General features: G+C 38.7%; 1 non-coding gene and 1 pseudogene across 1 annotated transcript; one reads left to right on the top strand and one right to left on the bottom strand.

The window, feature by feature from the left end:
• Positions 1-6,783: 6,783 nt before the first annotated feature.
• LOC122096480 lies at positions 6,784-7,232 on the bottom strand (annotated as a pseudogene).
• Positions 7,233-11,702: 4,470 nt separating this feature from the next.
• LOC122096486 lies at positions 11,703-11,809 on the top strand. The gene has a single exon (XR_006145317.1). It is a non-coding gene; the product is annotated as a U6 spliceosomal RNA (small nuclear RNA).
• Positions 11,810-15,050: the final 3,241 nt, after the last annotated feature.

Here is a 15,050-nt window from a genome sequence, read left to right as displayed (position 1 = left end):
CCTAACACATGGGGCAATGTCATTCTTTCTGATGGAGGCAGAGAATTCCATTGTGTATATACAACATATTTTCTTGATCCATTCATCTACTGAGGGGCATCTGGGTTGCTTCCATATCTTAGCTATGGTAAATAATGCTGCAATAAACATAGTTGTGCTGGTAGCTTTCGTATGGTTATGTTTGTGATCATTTTGGTAAATGCCCAAAAGTGGGATTGCTGGGAAATAGGGGAGCTCTATGTGGATTCTTTTGAGGAACCTCCATACTACTTTCCAAAGTGGTTGAACAAGTTTACACCCCCACCGATAATACAATAAGGTTTCCTTCTGTGCACATTCCCTCCAGCTTCTGTTGTTATTAGAGTTCTTGATTATAGCCATTCTAACTGGTGTGAGGTGGTATCTCAATGCTGTTTAGATTTGCATTTCTTTTATGATTAGGGAAGTTGAGCATGTCTTCATGTGTCTATTAGCCATGCTTCTTTCCTCTTCAGAGAAGTTTCTCTTTAAGTCTTTAGCCCACTTATTTATTGGGCAGTTGTTTGAGGATTTGTTGTTGGATTTACTTTTGTGAGTTCCAGGTATATTTTAGATATGAAACCCTTGTTTGTTGTATGGCTAATGAAGGTCTTCTCCCAATCCATGGGTTTTCTATTGATCTTGCTAGCTTTATCCTTTGCCATGCAGAAGCTCTACAATTATATGTAATCTCATTTGTGCAACCTTTCTTTGATTTGTTGTGTTTCTGGGTATCTATTAAGAAAATTTTGGCCTTTGCCAAGGAGACCTAGGGTGTATGCTGTAACTCTAGGTCTTTGATCCATTTGGAGTTGATTCTGGTGCAGGGTGATATATAAGAATATAGCTTTAGTTTTCTACAAGTGATTAACCAATTTTGTTTGACAGCCACTTACTGAAGAAGCTGTCTTTCTTCCATTCTATTTTTTTTAGCTCTCTTATCGAAGATTAGATGGCTATATATCTGTGAGTTAATATCTAGGATTTCAGTTCTATTGCATTGGTCCTGAGATCTGTTCTGGTGCCAGTATGAAGCTGTTTTGATTATTACGGCTTTGTAGTAGAGTTTGAAATTTTGTATTGATATTCCTCCGGCATTGTTCTTTCTGAGGATCATTTTTTATTCGGGGTCTTTTATTGTTCCATATGAATTTTTGGATTGCCTCTTCTATTTTTTTGAAGAATGAGGTTGGAATATTCATAGGTATCACATTGAATTTGTACATAGCTTTGGGAAATATTGCCATTTTCATGATGTTGATCCTTCTAATCCAGGAGCATGGGAGGATTTTCCCAATTTCTAAGTTCTGTTTTCATTTCCTTTTTCAGGTTTTTAAAGTTTTCATCATAGATTTTTCACTTCTTTGGTTAATCTAATTCCTATGTATTTCATTTTTTGTGGGGCTATTACGAATGGAGTTGCTTTCCTTATGTCAGCCACGCTTTTCTCATTGTTGGCATACAGTAAAGCCATTGATTTTGAGTGTTAATTTTATACCATGCTACTTTGCCAAAATTTTGAGTCAGCATGAGTAATTTGGGAGTGAATTCTGTGGGATTCTTTAAATATAAGATCATGTCATCTGAAAAGAGCGAAAGTTTTATTTCATCTTTCCCTATTTGGATCCTTTAATGTTTGCATCTTGTCTTATTGCTGTAGCGAAGCATTCTAATACTAAATTGAAGAGAAGTAGAGAGATTGGACATCCTTGTCTAGTTCCTAAGAGGAAATGGCTTTAGTTATTTTTACCATTAAGTATAATGCTGGCTGAAGGTTTGTCATATACAGCCTTTATTGTCTTGAGGAATGTTCCCTGGATTCCTAATTTTCCCAGAGCCTTCATAAAAGGGTTTTGGAACTTGTCAGACGCTTTTGTCTACATCTATTGAGATAACCATGTGGTTCTTATCTTTGCTCCTGTTGATGTGATGAATTATATTAATTGATTTGCGTATATTGAACCAGCTTTCCATCCCTGAAATGAATACTGTTTGATCGTGGTGTATGATTTTTGGATGAATTGTTGAAGTCGATTGGCCAAAATTTTGTTGAGAAGTTTTGCATCAATGTTCATCAAACAAGTGGATCTCTAGTTCTCTTTCTTTGATGAGTCCCTGCCTGGTTTTGGGATGAGGGTTATGATGTCTTCATAGAATGAGTCCCATTGTGCACTTTCTCTTTCAATTTCATTGAAGAGTTGGAGGAGTATTGGTGTGAGCTCTGCTCTGAAGGCCTTTTAGAATTCCGCTGTAAATCCATTGGTCCTTAGATGAGAGGTCACTTATTGCTGCTTCTATCTCAATGCTTGATATGGGCCTGTTAATTTGATTTAACTCATCTTGGTTTAGTTTTGGCATGTCAATATTTGCTAGGAAAAAGTCCATTTCTACCAGGTTCTCAACTTATTAGCATAAAAGTTTGAGAAGTATTCCCTTATAATGTTCTGGATTTTGGTTGTTTCTGTGGTGATGTTTCCATTCACATCTCTGAGTTTGTTTATTTCTGTGTGTGCTCTTCTTTTTCTGATAAGATTTGCTAAGCGTCTGTCAATTTTTGTTAATTTTTTCAAAGAACCAACTCTGTTTTGTTGATTCTTTCTATTTTTTTTTTTTTTGGATTCTAATTCGTTTAATTCTGATTTAATTATTTCTTTCAATCTACTGGACAGGAGTTTATTTGGTTGCTCTTTTTCACTGAGGTAAATGTCTCTTTAAATTGTTGGTTTCAGATCTCTCTAATTTGTTGATGTAGGAACTCAGAGGTATAAAATTGCCTCTGAGTACTGCATTTCCTGTGTCCAAGAGGAGCTGGTAATTTATGATTTCATTTTTGTGGAATATCATGAACATTTGCATTTCCTTTCTAATCTCTTCCATGACCCACTGGTGATTCAACAGTGTGTTGTTCAGCCTCCATGTGTTAGAGGACTTTCTTTGGTGACTTTTGGTGTTAAATTCTAATTTTATTCACTTGGAGCCTGTTTCTTGGCCGTTATTGTCATCTTGTTGGTTTTCTATGTGTAGGACATCTTCAAGTATCTTTTGTAAGTCTGGTTTGGTGGTTCTAAAAGCTTCTTGTATCTGAATAGGCCTATCTTTTTGCATGTTTGGGAAGTTCTCTGCTACAATTCTGTGAAATAAATTTTAACCATTAACTTCTGTCTCTAGGTGCTCCTCTACACCCATTATCCTCAGATTAGGCCTCTGATGGTGCTTTCCAAATGTTGAATAGATCTATCATATTTCTTGGATTTGTCTTGGATAGTTATACATTCTTTCTCTATAATATCTAGGCTGTCTTCAATGCCCAAGATTCGATCTTCTGCATGGTCTAACCAACTGTCAAGAATTTCTACTTTGTTTTTATTTCTTTTCCTTCTAATTGTTTGGCTTTGATGGCTTCAAATTCTTTGTTGGAGCTTTGTTTTGGGTCTTGTATAAACTTTACTTCCTTAATTTGGTGATCAGTGTTTGTTCTCAAATCACTTAGTTGATTCGTTATGGTTTCCTTGGGCTCCCATTACTTTTCTTTGGCTCCATTGAGCATTCCTTTTGGTCTCCCTGAATTCATTCAGCTGTCTGTTCATGGATGCCTTTACTGATCTTGCTCTATTCTCATCACTCTTTCACAATTCCTGTATTACTCTTTGAACAGCTTCCTCACAATCATGCAATTCCTGTCTTTCTCTTTGACTGATCTCAGCCTTCTCATGCGATTTCTGTATTTCTCTTTGACTGTTCTCAACCTGCTCATACAATTCCTGTATTAATCTTTGAGTAGCTTCCTCATGCTCACAAGATTCCTATATTAATCTTTGGTTTGCCCCCTCTCGCTCTCTATCACACTCACACTGAGTCCTTTACAAGTTTTCAATGTATTCATTCAACATGTTTACCAGTAGTGCTTGTAGAGCTTTTTGGGAGCTCTCTCCTGGATTATTCATTAAGTATTCTGTCACCTGATTATCATGAGTGGGAATTCATATACCTGGACTTGCCATTTTTCTTGTGTTTTCTGGCTTGTTCTGCCCATTTGGTATGAAAGTAAAACCAATTTTGTGCTAGACCGCTATTTTAAGGCAAGCATCAACCGGAGTCCTGTAGTTGCACAGTCAAAATGGCTGCAGATACAATCTAGTTCATCAGATATAATCTATTCATCATCAAACAACCATGGACTAATGGGGTAGTAAAAGCAAAAAGGTGTGTCAAAAAATTGACACACCAGAAATTATTAGGTTTAGGGAGAATTGTGGAGAAAATTAGGATTAGAGGAATGTGGAAAGGTTAAAGAAGAGTGAATTTAAACAAGTCCTAATCTCTGAGAGGGAAATTGATTGGACCGAATGATAGGAGAGAGATTTTTTTAAAAATAAAGAAAAAATGGATAAACAAAAATTTAAATCTAAGAAGTGAAACACAAAATTATGTAAGTTTAAAGAAATGATATTGAGGGAAGAAAAGGATAGGATGAGATGAGAGGAGGGATAGAAAGGAAATATGAAAAAATAAAAAATAAAAGAAAATTAAAATTAGTTAATTGAAAATTATATTGGTATAAAGAGATAATACTGCTATTATAGAAATTAAGCCTAAGATGTTTTGACTCGAGTAATAAATTTCAGGATTAAGTATGTACACAATGGGGGATAAGGTTTAATAATTGACCACAGGTATGTATCTGGGGATGAGCTGAACAGCAATTAAGTCAAACAAAAAAGAGAGAGAAAAAATGAAAACAATAAAAAAGGACCAAAATGTCAAAGGAGATTAAACACACACACACACACACACACACACACACACACACACACACACACACACACACACACACACACACACACATCAGAAATAAAAATTATGAGAAAAAAATTAACATCAAACATTTTTTTAAAAAATAAAAATTGAAAAAAAGGTTAAAGAAAGAGTTCTTTGATTTTTGTGTTTTTTTTGGGGTGTGGGGTATGGGAAGACCCTGTATCTCCCCTGCGTCCATAACCAGTCTCTTGGTGGAGTCTCTGGTGTGCTTGTGGTGTTTGGTTTTCCTTTTGCTTGACTGGTTTCTTAAGTCAATTATTTTCGTGCTGGCAGAAAAATGCTCTGCTTTACCCAGGATTTTGTGATCCTCTTCCCAGGCTATTCCGTGGAAGGGAGATCTGCTTTGAATATCACAAAAGAGGGAGATGGCTGTTTCCTTCAGTGTGGAAATGCCGTGATGAGGTAGGGTTGAGGCTTTTCAGCAAATAGTAGCTTTTCCCTGTGGGGAAATTCCTGAAACACTCATGGAAAACATTCTCAGGGGTTTTGTTTTTGTTTTTACTGAGTTTCAATTGTTTGTCTAGGCTGCTGTAGGAAGGAGCAGCCTCTGTCTCTGTTTACCCTGTGAAGGAAATCACTCCTCTGAGGACACTGGTTCTACTGGCTGGGTGGGGTGACATTCCCCTCGTTGGAGCTGAGCCTGGCAGGTCATGTCTACTTCCTGTGACCTACTAAATGACTCTCTTGTTTTCTTCCAAGGCCTGAGTTGGAGCTATCTGCTCAGCCCTGTGGAGGTCAGTATCTTAGATGGAGATCTCTGGTAGTGGAGGATGGGTGGCCTTCCCTCCTCTGCACCCTGAGAAGGAGTGAGCATGTCAGGATTCTACTCATGCCAGAGTGTTGGTTCCTGCGTCGTCTCTGGTCTGTGATCTGCAGGATGAAGATATCTGCTCCTTGTTAGTTCTTGCTGGTGTTTAGTAGAATCCGCTCACCGGCCACATCTGGGGCCTTTGTCGTGGACTCTCTCTGTAGGGATGAGGGCTACAGCCACTGGCGCTGTCCCAACTGCCACCTCAGCTGTGGCTCCTGGCAAGTGCTCAGATCTGTCATCTTGCCTGGATTTTCCCTCTTTGGCCAAACTCTCTTTACTGTGATGGCACACTTGGTGTGACTCTCTAACCTAGGACTGTTCACTGGAACATTAAAACTGCTTTCTATGTAAGAGCTTGTTTACCCTCCAGCTTCTCCTCCTCCATCTTCCCCCAAATCCTCATGATTTTTTTTGACCAGAAAAAAATAGCTTTATTTGGACTGAGAATTGGAAAATGAGAGTAGGACCTGAGCTAGCATGTTCAGCTAAGGAGTAGAGATTACATTTCCAGAAAGCTCATCAACCAAATGTACTCTTGCTTTGAATCAAGGCAGCCTTGCAGTTAATGAAATCATTAGGAGGCCTGCTGGGAACATATCTAGCTTTAAATGATCCTAGTATGCTACCTTTATAAAAAAAAAAGTACAGGTTTTTTATCATTATGAAATTTCCACCAACCACACGTATTACAAACGGAAATGGAAGGACAAAAAATACATTTTACAGAATTTAAACTTGTCTTCAGCATTTAGCTCACAGGTTTCACCATCTTCAAAAAACTCCTCCTCTGTTAAAGTCTTCAGCTCTTGAGATTGGAGGCACAGCTCAATTTTTATTGTGCTAGCCAATGACTAAAAGCAGTAGGTACTGAGCTGGAGTCCCAGTCTCGAAGCAAAAAAAAAAAGAAAAAGAAAAAGAAAACAAAAGATCGATCAACCAGGAAGGAGATGGTCTTTACTAACCCACAGAAATACTTTATCCATTTCCCTAGCAAGTCAGGGCTGAACAGCAGGTTAAGGCTCAGATGAGGGTGGGGTGGGGATCAGAGGGCTAATTTCCCCCTAGTACAACACCACAGCAGAAGCTTGATGAGAGCAAAACTGGTGAGACTTGAGGGGAGGGTCCAGGCCCTGAGTTCAGTCAGAGTCACTGCTGGAAGAGGAGGAGGAAGAGGAAGAATGCTTGCCATGCTTGTGGTGTTTGTGCATCTCTTTATGTGTTTTCTTCATTTTCTTCAGTGTTTTCTTGTCCATTGGGGCTCGTGGGCCTATGCCAGGAGCCAGGGGATTCACAGGACATATGCCAGGTGCAGGTGGTGGGCATGGGGTGGGTAAGGACCTGAGGGTTGGTATCCTGGATACTGTGGCTGTGGCACAGGGTAAGAGGGCCCACATGGAGGGAAAGCTGGGTTCCCCTGGGGAGGTCCTGGAGGAAAGGGACACCCGGGTACAGGACCAGGAGGAATGGCTGGATTTACAGGTTGTGGGCACAAAGGAGGTGGACACCCAGGATTGGAACCTCCAGGGCACCCCATGTAAGGAATACTTGCATTTTGCACCGGCTGCCATGCATTGGGATGCCACATGTTCAGGTGTTTTCCTAAGCTTTTCTTCCTGCGCCTGGATTATACCGGTCCTCCTGAGCCTTTTCCCCCTCATGATCTTTTATGAGTGGTTTTTTAGTGAAAAATGTTTTGGTGTTTATATTTTGATTTGGCATAAAATGAGCCTACTATTGTCTTAATTTAATAAAAAAAAACCTCTGATTCTCTGACAGCATAAATTTTGTGAGTAATGGTTAAGACTAGGTTGCCTTTCTGAAAAAAATATCACCACCCAAAAAAGAGGAACAAAAGGAAAATAAATATGACAGGAAACATAAATCTTAATGGACTAATAGTCTGTCAGTTTGCTTTAACTTTTAATGAAAAATTAAAGTAATACTTGATAATGTTTTATTAACATATTTAAATTTCTTCATTCTTGTCAATTAAGATTCACTTTATAAAGAAATTCAACAGGTGACAATGTTTTTTCATGACTTTTCCATAGAAATGATCATTTCATCATTATAGTGTATAGCACAATACACCCAGAAAGCTTTTAAGGAAAAAAATTTCCCATTCTTTGGTTTGCTTCAGTCTGTATTTAAAGCTGCATACCACATCTTACCCACCCTATTGTCTGTCTTCTCATTTGAAACATTTCAATAAGTTTTCTTTCCCTGGTTTGTCAGTCAGCAAATCTTTATAAAACAACATGCTTTCATTCATTGTGCTTTCCAAAATATATCTCACAAATGCCAAAACGAAGCACAATCTGAAACATCTGTGGATTTTTCCACCTAGAGTCCAAAGTAATCACTTTCCATACTCCTTAGAACCAGCTGTTCACTGGCATTAATTGTTCTATCACTTCCATGCTTTAAAACAACAGCATTTGACAAAGGCGTACATTTTAATTGGTTTACCACATTTGGTTCGTTTTCAGCAAGGACTGTCTTCACGGAAGATGGTAATAGATGAGGTTTGCAATTATGTATTTTGAAGGGGCTCTAAGTTGTGGATATAGAATATACATTTCAGTGACTAAATATTTAAATTAAATCCTATAATGTATACTCCTTCAATTTTCTGGCTAAAGTGTTCTACAATCTAGATATTTTTTAAGGAAATATTGTACATGTTTCCTTGGTGACAAGGTAATTGGAAGACTTAAATTTTTCTTTTTATATTGTGAAAATAATGTACAGAGGGGTTATAATTACATGGACAAGATAATGAGTACATTTCTTATCAAGCATTCTAGCCTCCTCCTTTGTTTCCCCTTCCCATCCCTTCCCATTCTCCCTCCCCTGCCCCTCCATCCAATCCTCCTCCCTGCCCCCACCAAAGTTGTAAAGTTCGTTTTTCCATATAACGACTTGTACATCTCATTGTTGGAATGGATCCACCTGTACCCCAATTTAAACATTTCTTTTTTCCTTTCCCCTTCTCAAATTATACCAACCTCAAATACAGTGAAAGCAGGGGTTATACCATGGGGGAGGGACATACAAAGCAACAAAGAAATAATCTTATAAATGTGTTAGAAACAATCACCTGAAAGAAAAAAAAAACATTTGAATACATATATTAGGGTTCATTTTCCTAACATCAACTTATCTGACGTTTTCTGCATGACTCAGACATATACTAGTTATTGCAATTAAGGGAAACCATGGGACCTAAGTTTTTTTGGGCCTGGCTAACTTTGCTTAATATAATTTTTTTCCATGGTAGACTTAAAATTTTCATATATCATTGCCGACTTAAATGAAGTGAATGTACCTGGGTTTGCATACAGAACTTTTGAGAGAGCATTAATGTTTGAATCTTGAATGGGATTTGATTGAGAATTGTGGCAGGCTTTCATGATATGAGAAGAGAAAGGCCTTACTAATACTTTAATTTGCTACATTGCTGTATTAGTTTATTCAAACCCACACATACACACAGATATACAAATATGTAGTATGAAGACCCAGTCAGTCTGCAAGAAAATATTTTAATAGGGATTCCATAAAATATTTAGTCTGCTGAGATCTGATTGGAATTTATAGCAATATCTATTCCACCCCTGGACAATTCATTATCATTGGTGAGGATGTTGCCATTTGAATTCAGAATGCCCCAGAAAGACCTATGTGTTAAAGAAAAATGACTTTCCATTTCCTCCCATACTGTGGAGAATACCTGAATAGTTCTTATGGAGATTAAGTTCTTCAGAGTGAAACCTCTGAGAACATGCACACTCATCTGCTTTCTTCTTTTCTCTTTTAATCATTCTAGGTCAAAAACATTTCTTTTTGATATACTCCTCACCTTGACATTGTCTTGTCACAGGCCACCAAAGCAATAAAACCAACTGAACATACACTTACACTGAAACCTTCAAACTTATAAATCTGAGTAAGCCTTTCTGCTTAATAAATGGACAATATCACTTATTATGATAGGTTATAAAGCTAACACAGAAATCTAGTCTTTCTAACAATGTAGAGTACATAAAAACGCTTCATTATAAAATATCTAACTCAAAGTTATATTTTGTGTTTTTGTTTCTGTAGATCCTAGGGCTTAAACTCACAGCCTGACTGGTGCTTTTGTGTTCAAGGCCAGTGCTCTACATAAAATCTGAACTGGAACTCCATTTCTCCTGGTGGTTAATTGGAAATAAGAATCTCATGAACTTTCCTATACTGGCTGGCCTATTCATGTTGCATACTTTATGTAATTCCATTCTCAGCATTATATAGGTGCTCCAACTACAATATAAAAAAACTTAAACGTACTAAAGATATTTGTAAAGTATAAAATGAGGAAAGAATTTTCATCCTTTACAAATCTATGCAAAATCTATGCTAAACTATTGATATTTTACTGGACCTTTCCTGCAACCAGTTTGATATAGTTTAATAATTGTCACACGAACTTTCTCTCTATATTCTACTGGATATATACATTTTCATGTATGTTTGTATATGTATACATATATGTATCTATCTATATATGTTCGAATGTGCATCATCGGACTTGAAACTGCTTTGTTTTGCTGTTCAGCAATGAACCTTGTCGGCTCATTCTGTGACAATATCAGTGCTCATTCTCATTATTCCTTTATTTACCAAATCATCAGCCTTCTAAAATCAGCTTCATTTCTTTTTTTTTTTTTTTTGGGGTCCGGTCGTGGGGCCTGAACTCTGGGCCTGGGCGTTGTCCCTCAGCTCTTCAGCTCAAGGCTAGCGCTCTACCACTTGAGCCACAGTGCCACTTCCGGCTTTTTTCTTATGTGGTGCTGAGGAATCGAACCCAGGGCCTCGAGCATGCAAGGCAAGTGCTCTACCACTGAGCCACCTTCTCAGCCCAAAGATTTTTTTGGGGGGGTCCGGTCGTGGGATCTGAACTGTGGGCCTGGGTGCTGTCCCTCAGCTCTTCAGCTCAAGGCTAGCGCTCTACCACTTGAGCCACAGTGCCACTTCCGGTTTTTTTCTTTTGGCTTATGTGGTGCTGAGGAATCGAACCCAAGTCTCATGCATGCAAGGCAAGCACTCTACCACTGAGCCACCTTCCCAGCCCTCAGCTTCATTTCTTGGGTAAGGTTACTGAACAGTCCAACTAATATCCACCCAGAGGGTTTTAATAAAGCAAGTTTTAAGGAAGAATATAACATGAAGTGACAACTACAGAAATTCCAGAGACCTGACATCTTTCACATTTCTGTCTTCCTTCTCTTCTCATACTTCAGAAAGTATGGACTAACACTATAAGTATACTGCAATTATAAGTTAAGGATCATTGGTTTTTTTATTTTTGTTTTGTTTTTTTTTCCAACCTGAAGCCTTCTTTTCCATGATTCGACATAAACTTTTGGGAGATTTTTTGGATTGTGATGGGATTCCACCCAAAACAAAGCCATGTATATTAAGAAAGTCAATGTTTTCAACTCAGAGTACTAAACAAAAGAGGGAGAAAATTAAGGTTAGCTATATATGTTAAGCACAAATATAGGCAATATCAAGATATCTTGAAATTGTATACTTTTACTGGATAAAGTGGCTCAAACCTGTAATATTATCTACTTAGAAAACAGAGATTAGAGAATTGCAGTTCCAGGCAAGCCCAAACCAAAAAAAAAAAAAAAAGAAGAAGAAGTTTCAGAAACTCTGTTAGAGTTTGATGGGTGCTATGTGTTTTGCTTGTGTTAGGAGGACCACAGTCCAAGCAGACCCAGGTATAGTGATACTTACCTCAAAAGAAGCAATCAAGTTACAATCTGCAGGTATGGCAGTAGTAGAGATGCCAAAGTTGTAAAGTTCCTTTCATTGTTGCAATGGGTCTACTTGTATCCTTATTTAAACATTTTCCCCTTCCCCTCCACAAATTATGCCAACATCAAAAATGTGTGCTTATGTAAGAACTGCATGATTCTAAAATTTCATGACAATTCTTTTGAACTTACTTTTTTGTGGAATTGACTAAGAAAATCAATTACACCTTCTATATAAAAAATGTTCTGTGCTGAATCCGGCAGCCCATACACTAACATCGGAATGATACAGAGAGGATTAGCATGGTCCCTACACATGGATGACTTGCAAATTCGTGAAGCAATCCATATTTTTACAACAACAAATGCTGGAGGGGATGGGGCCACAAGGGAACCCTACTGCATTCTTGGTGGGAGTGTAAACTTCTTCAACCACTTTAGAAAGCAGTATGGAGTTTCCTCAAATGACTCCACATAAAGCTCCCCTATGACCCAGCAATCCCACTTTTGTTCATTTACCCAAAGGATCACAAATAAGACCATATTAAAACTACCAGCACAACTATGTTTATTGCAACATTATTTACCATAGCTAAGATATGCAACCAATCCAGATGCCCATCAGTAGATGAATGGATCAAGAAAACGTGGTAAAGGATTTCCGGGAAGATGGCTGAGGAGAAGCTGGAATCTGAACAAGCTCTTGCATAGAAAGCAGTTTCAGAGTTCCAGTGAACAGTCCCAAGCCAGAGAATCACACCAAGTGTGCCATCACAGGAGAGAGATAGTCAAGAGAGGGGAAGCCAAGCAGACACATCTGAGTGCTTGCCAGCAGCTGCCGCTGCAGCGGCAGGGTCGCGGCGGCGACCACCGCCGCGGGGTCATATCTGAGACACAGTCCGGGACAAAGGAGACAGACGCAGCGGGCCAGCGGATTCTACTCAACACCAGCAAGAACCGACAAGGAGCAGACATCTTCATCCTGCACTTTGCAGACAAGAGATGACCCAGGATCCAAGACTCGGCGTGAGTAGAAGCCCAACGTCCTCACTCCTTCTCAGGGAGCAGAGGAGGGAAGGCCAGCCCTCCCCCGCCAGCACCGGTGATCTCCATCTTGGATACCGACAAAACTCAGAGGAGCGACTAGCTCCAGCTCAGGCCTTGGAATAAAACGAGTCATTTAGCAGGTCACAAGAACTTAACGGCGAAGTGACCTCACAGACTCAGTTCCATCCAGGGAAAAGTCACCCAGCTCAGGCGCCAGCCATTGGAGTGGCTCTCCTCACCGGGTAACCAGAGCCAGAGGCTGCCCCTCCCTCTAGCAGCCACCACAATCAATTGAAAAACAGAAACCCTGAGAATGGCTCCAGGCTGGGTGCTGTGAGTTTTTTTCACAAAATAGCCCCAGGGAAAAGCTACTGTCTGTTGAAAGGCCTCAACTCTAACCAGAACCTAGCCTCATCGCTGCATCCCCCTCTTTTGTGATTCTCAAAGCAGATCACCCTCCCAGTAAACTAACCTAGGAGGGGGATCTCAAAATCTTGGGTAAAGGAGAGCATTTTTCTGCCTGTTCCAACAAACTGACTTAAGAAACCAATCAAGCCACAGGACCTCAAGCTGACCAGAGACTCCAACAAGACTCTGGTTACAGACAAAAGGGAGATACAGGATTCTTCCCACCCCTCCCCCCCAAAAAATATCAAAGAACTTTTTTTTTCTTCTTCTTCTTTTCTTTTTTTCTTTTTTTTTTTTTCGTTTTTTGTTACCTTATATATATAAAAAAATTTTTTTCCTTTTCTAAAACTTTTATTAATCTTTAATTTTTGCCTCTTCTGAAAAAATAATTGTTTTCCAGTAACTTTTCTTTTCTCCTCTTACAATTTTTATTTTAGGAATACGTGAATGTGTGTTTTCCTTTCGTTTCTTGTCTTCTTTCTCTTTTTCTTTCATTCTTAATTATCTTTTTGTTTTTTGTCTAGCTCTACTGAACTTCTGATCTTTTCTTCTCACGTTTCTTTCCTTTCCACCTTTTCCTCTCTTTTGTTCTTCTTTATGTGACTTAACTCTTCTCCTGCACATCCTCAGATAAACCCGTAGTTAACTAGTAGACCCTATCCCCCGTTGTGTACACACTTAATCCACAAACTTATTACTCAATTCAAAACCTCTGAGACTTAAATTCATTAATAGCAGTACTACCTCTTTATACCTATATAATATTTTAAGAATTTTTTTAAGTTTTTCACATCTCCTCTCTGTCCCTCCGTTTCTCTCAATATATTCACATTCCTCTCTAAATAGATGGTCTTTTAATCTCTATAATAACATTAATTTTTAAGTTTCTATTTTTTTTCTGGTCTCTTTTCATTCCCCTTTCCCTTTCTTCTTTTTCTCTCACTCTCTACTTGCATCCTACCCAAACTATTTCCTGCATTGTGATTAGGACATAGTTAACTCTCCCTGTGCCTCCCCACACCAATCTATTCCTACTTTTTACCCACATCTCTCCCTAACCCTAATAATTTCTGGTTTTCCAAATTCTTCTCTGTGGTTCGAAGTCCTTTAACATATAGTTGTTTGATGTCGAATAGATGTATCTGTTGAACTAGATTGTATCTGTAGACTATTGACTATACAAATGCAAACTTTGGTTGATGGTTGCCTTAAGATAGTGTTCTAGCACAAAACTGGTGCTATCTTCATCTCAAATGGGCAGAGTAAGCCGGAAAAACACAAGAAAAATGGCAAATTCGGATATCTCAATTCCCAATCTTGGTAATCAGGGGTTAGAACAGATAATGAATAATCAAGAGGAGAGTTCCCAAATATCTCTACAAACACTGCTGGCAAACATGATAAATGAGAAGTTTGACAACGTACAAAGGACTCTGTATGAGCGTGATAGGGAGAGAGAGGAGGCATCCCAAAAGTTTATACAGGAATATCATAAGCGTGAGGAAGCTACTCAAAAACTGATACAGGATTTGCGTGAACAACTTCAGAATACTCAAAGAGAAAGGGAGGAATGGAGTGAGCAGGCTGAGATAACTCAAAGAGATCTGCAGGAATCCCACTAACCGGAGGAGGCTAATCAAAGAGTAATACAGGAATTGAGAGACCAGGTAGAGAACACACAAAGATCACTAAAGGCATTCATGGAATCCATTAACAAAGAGCTGAAGGAAGTCAGGGAGACCACAAAGGGAATGCTGAATGGAACCCAACAGAAGGAATGGGAGTCCAAAGAAACCATAACCAATCAACTAAGTGATTTGAGGACAAACACTGAACACCAAATTAAGGAAGTAAAGAAATTCATACAAGACCTAAAACAGAGCTTCAACAAAGAACTTGAAGCCATCAAAGCTGACCAATTAGAAGGAAAAGATATAAAAAAATGGAGCACTCAAATTTATCAAAGAAACACTACTTTCCCTCAAATCCCATATAGATCCAAAGACAATAATTGTTGGGGATTTTAACACACCACTCTCCCCACTAGATAGATCAACTCGGCAAAAACTCAACAGAGAAACCCCAGATCTAAACAGCTGCATAGATCAACTAGACTTAACAGACATCTACCGAACATTTCA

This window comes from Dipodomys spectabilis, unplaced genomic scaffold (assembly GCF_019054845.1).
Source record: "Dipodomys spectabilis isolate Male_0828 unplaced genomic scaffold, ASM1905484v1 ptg000374l, whole genome shotgun sequence".
Taxonomy (NCBI): domain Eukaryota; kingdom Metazoa; phylum Chordata; class Mammalia; order Rodentia; family Heteromyidae; genus Dipodomys; species Dipodomys spectabilis.
This window is presented reverse-complemented; position numbering and strand designations above follow the sequence as displayed.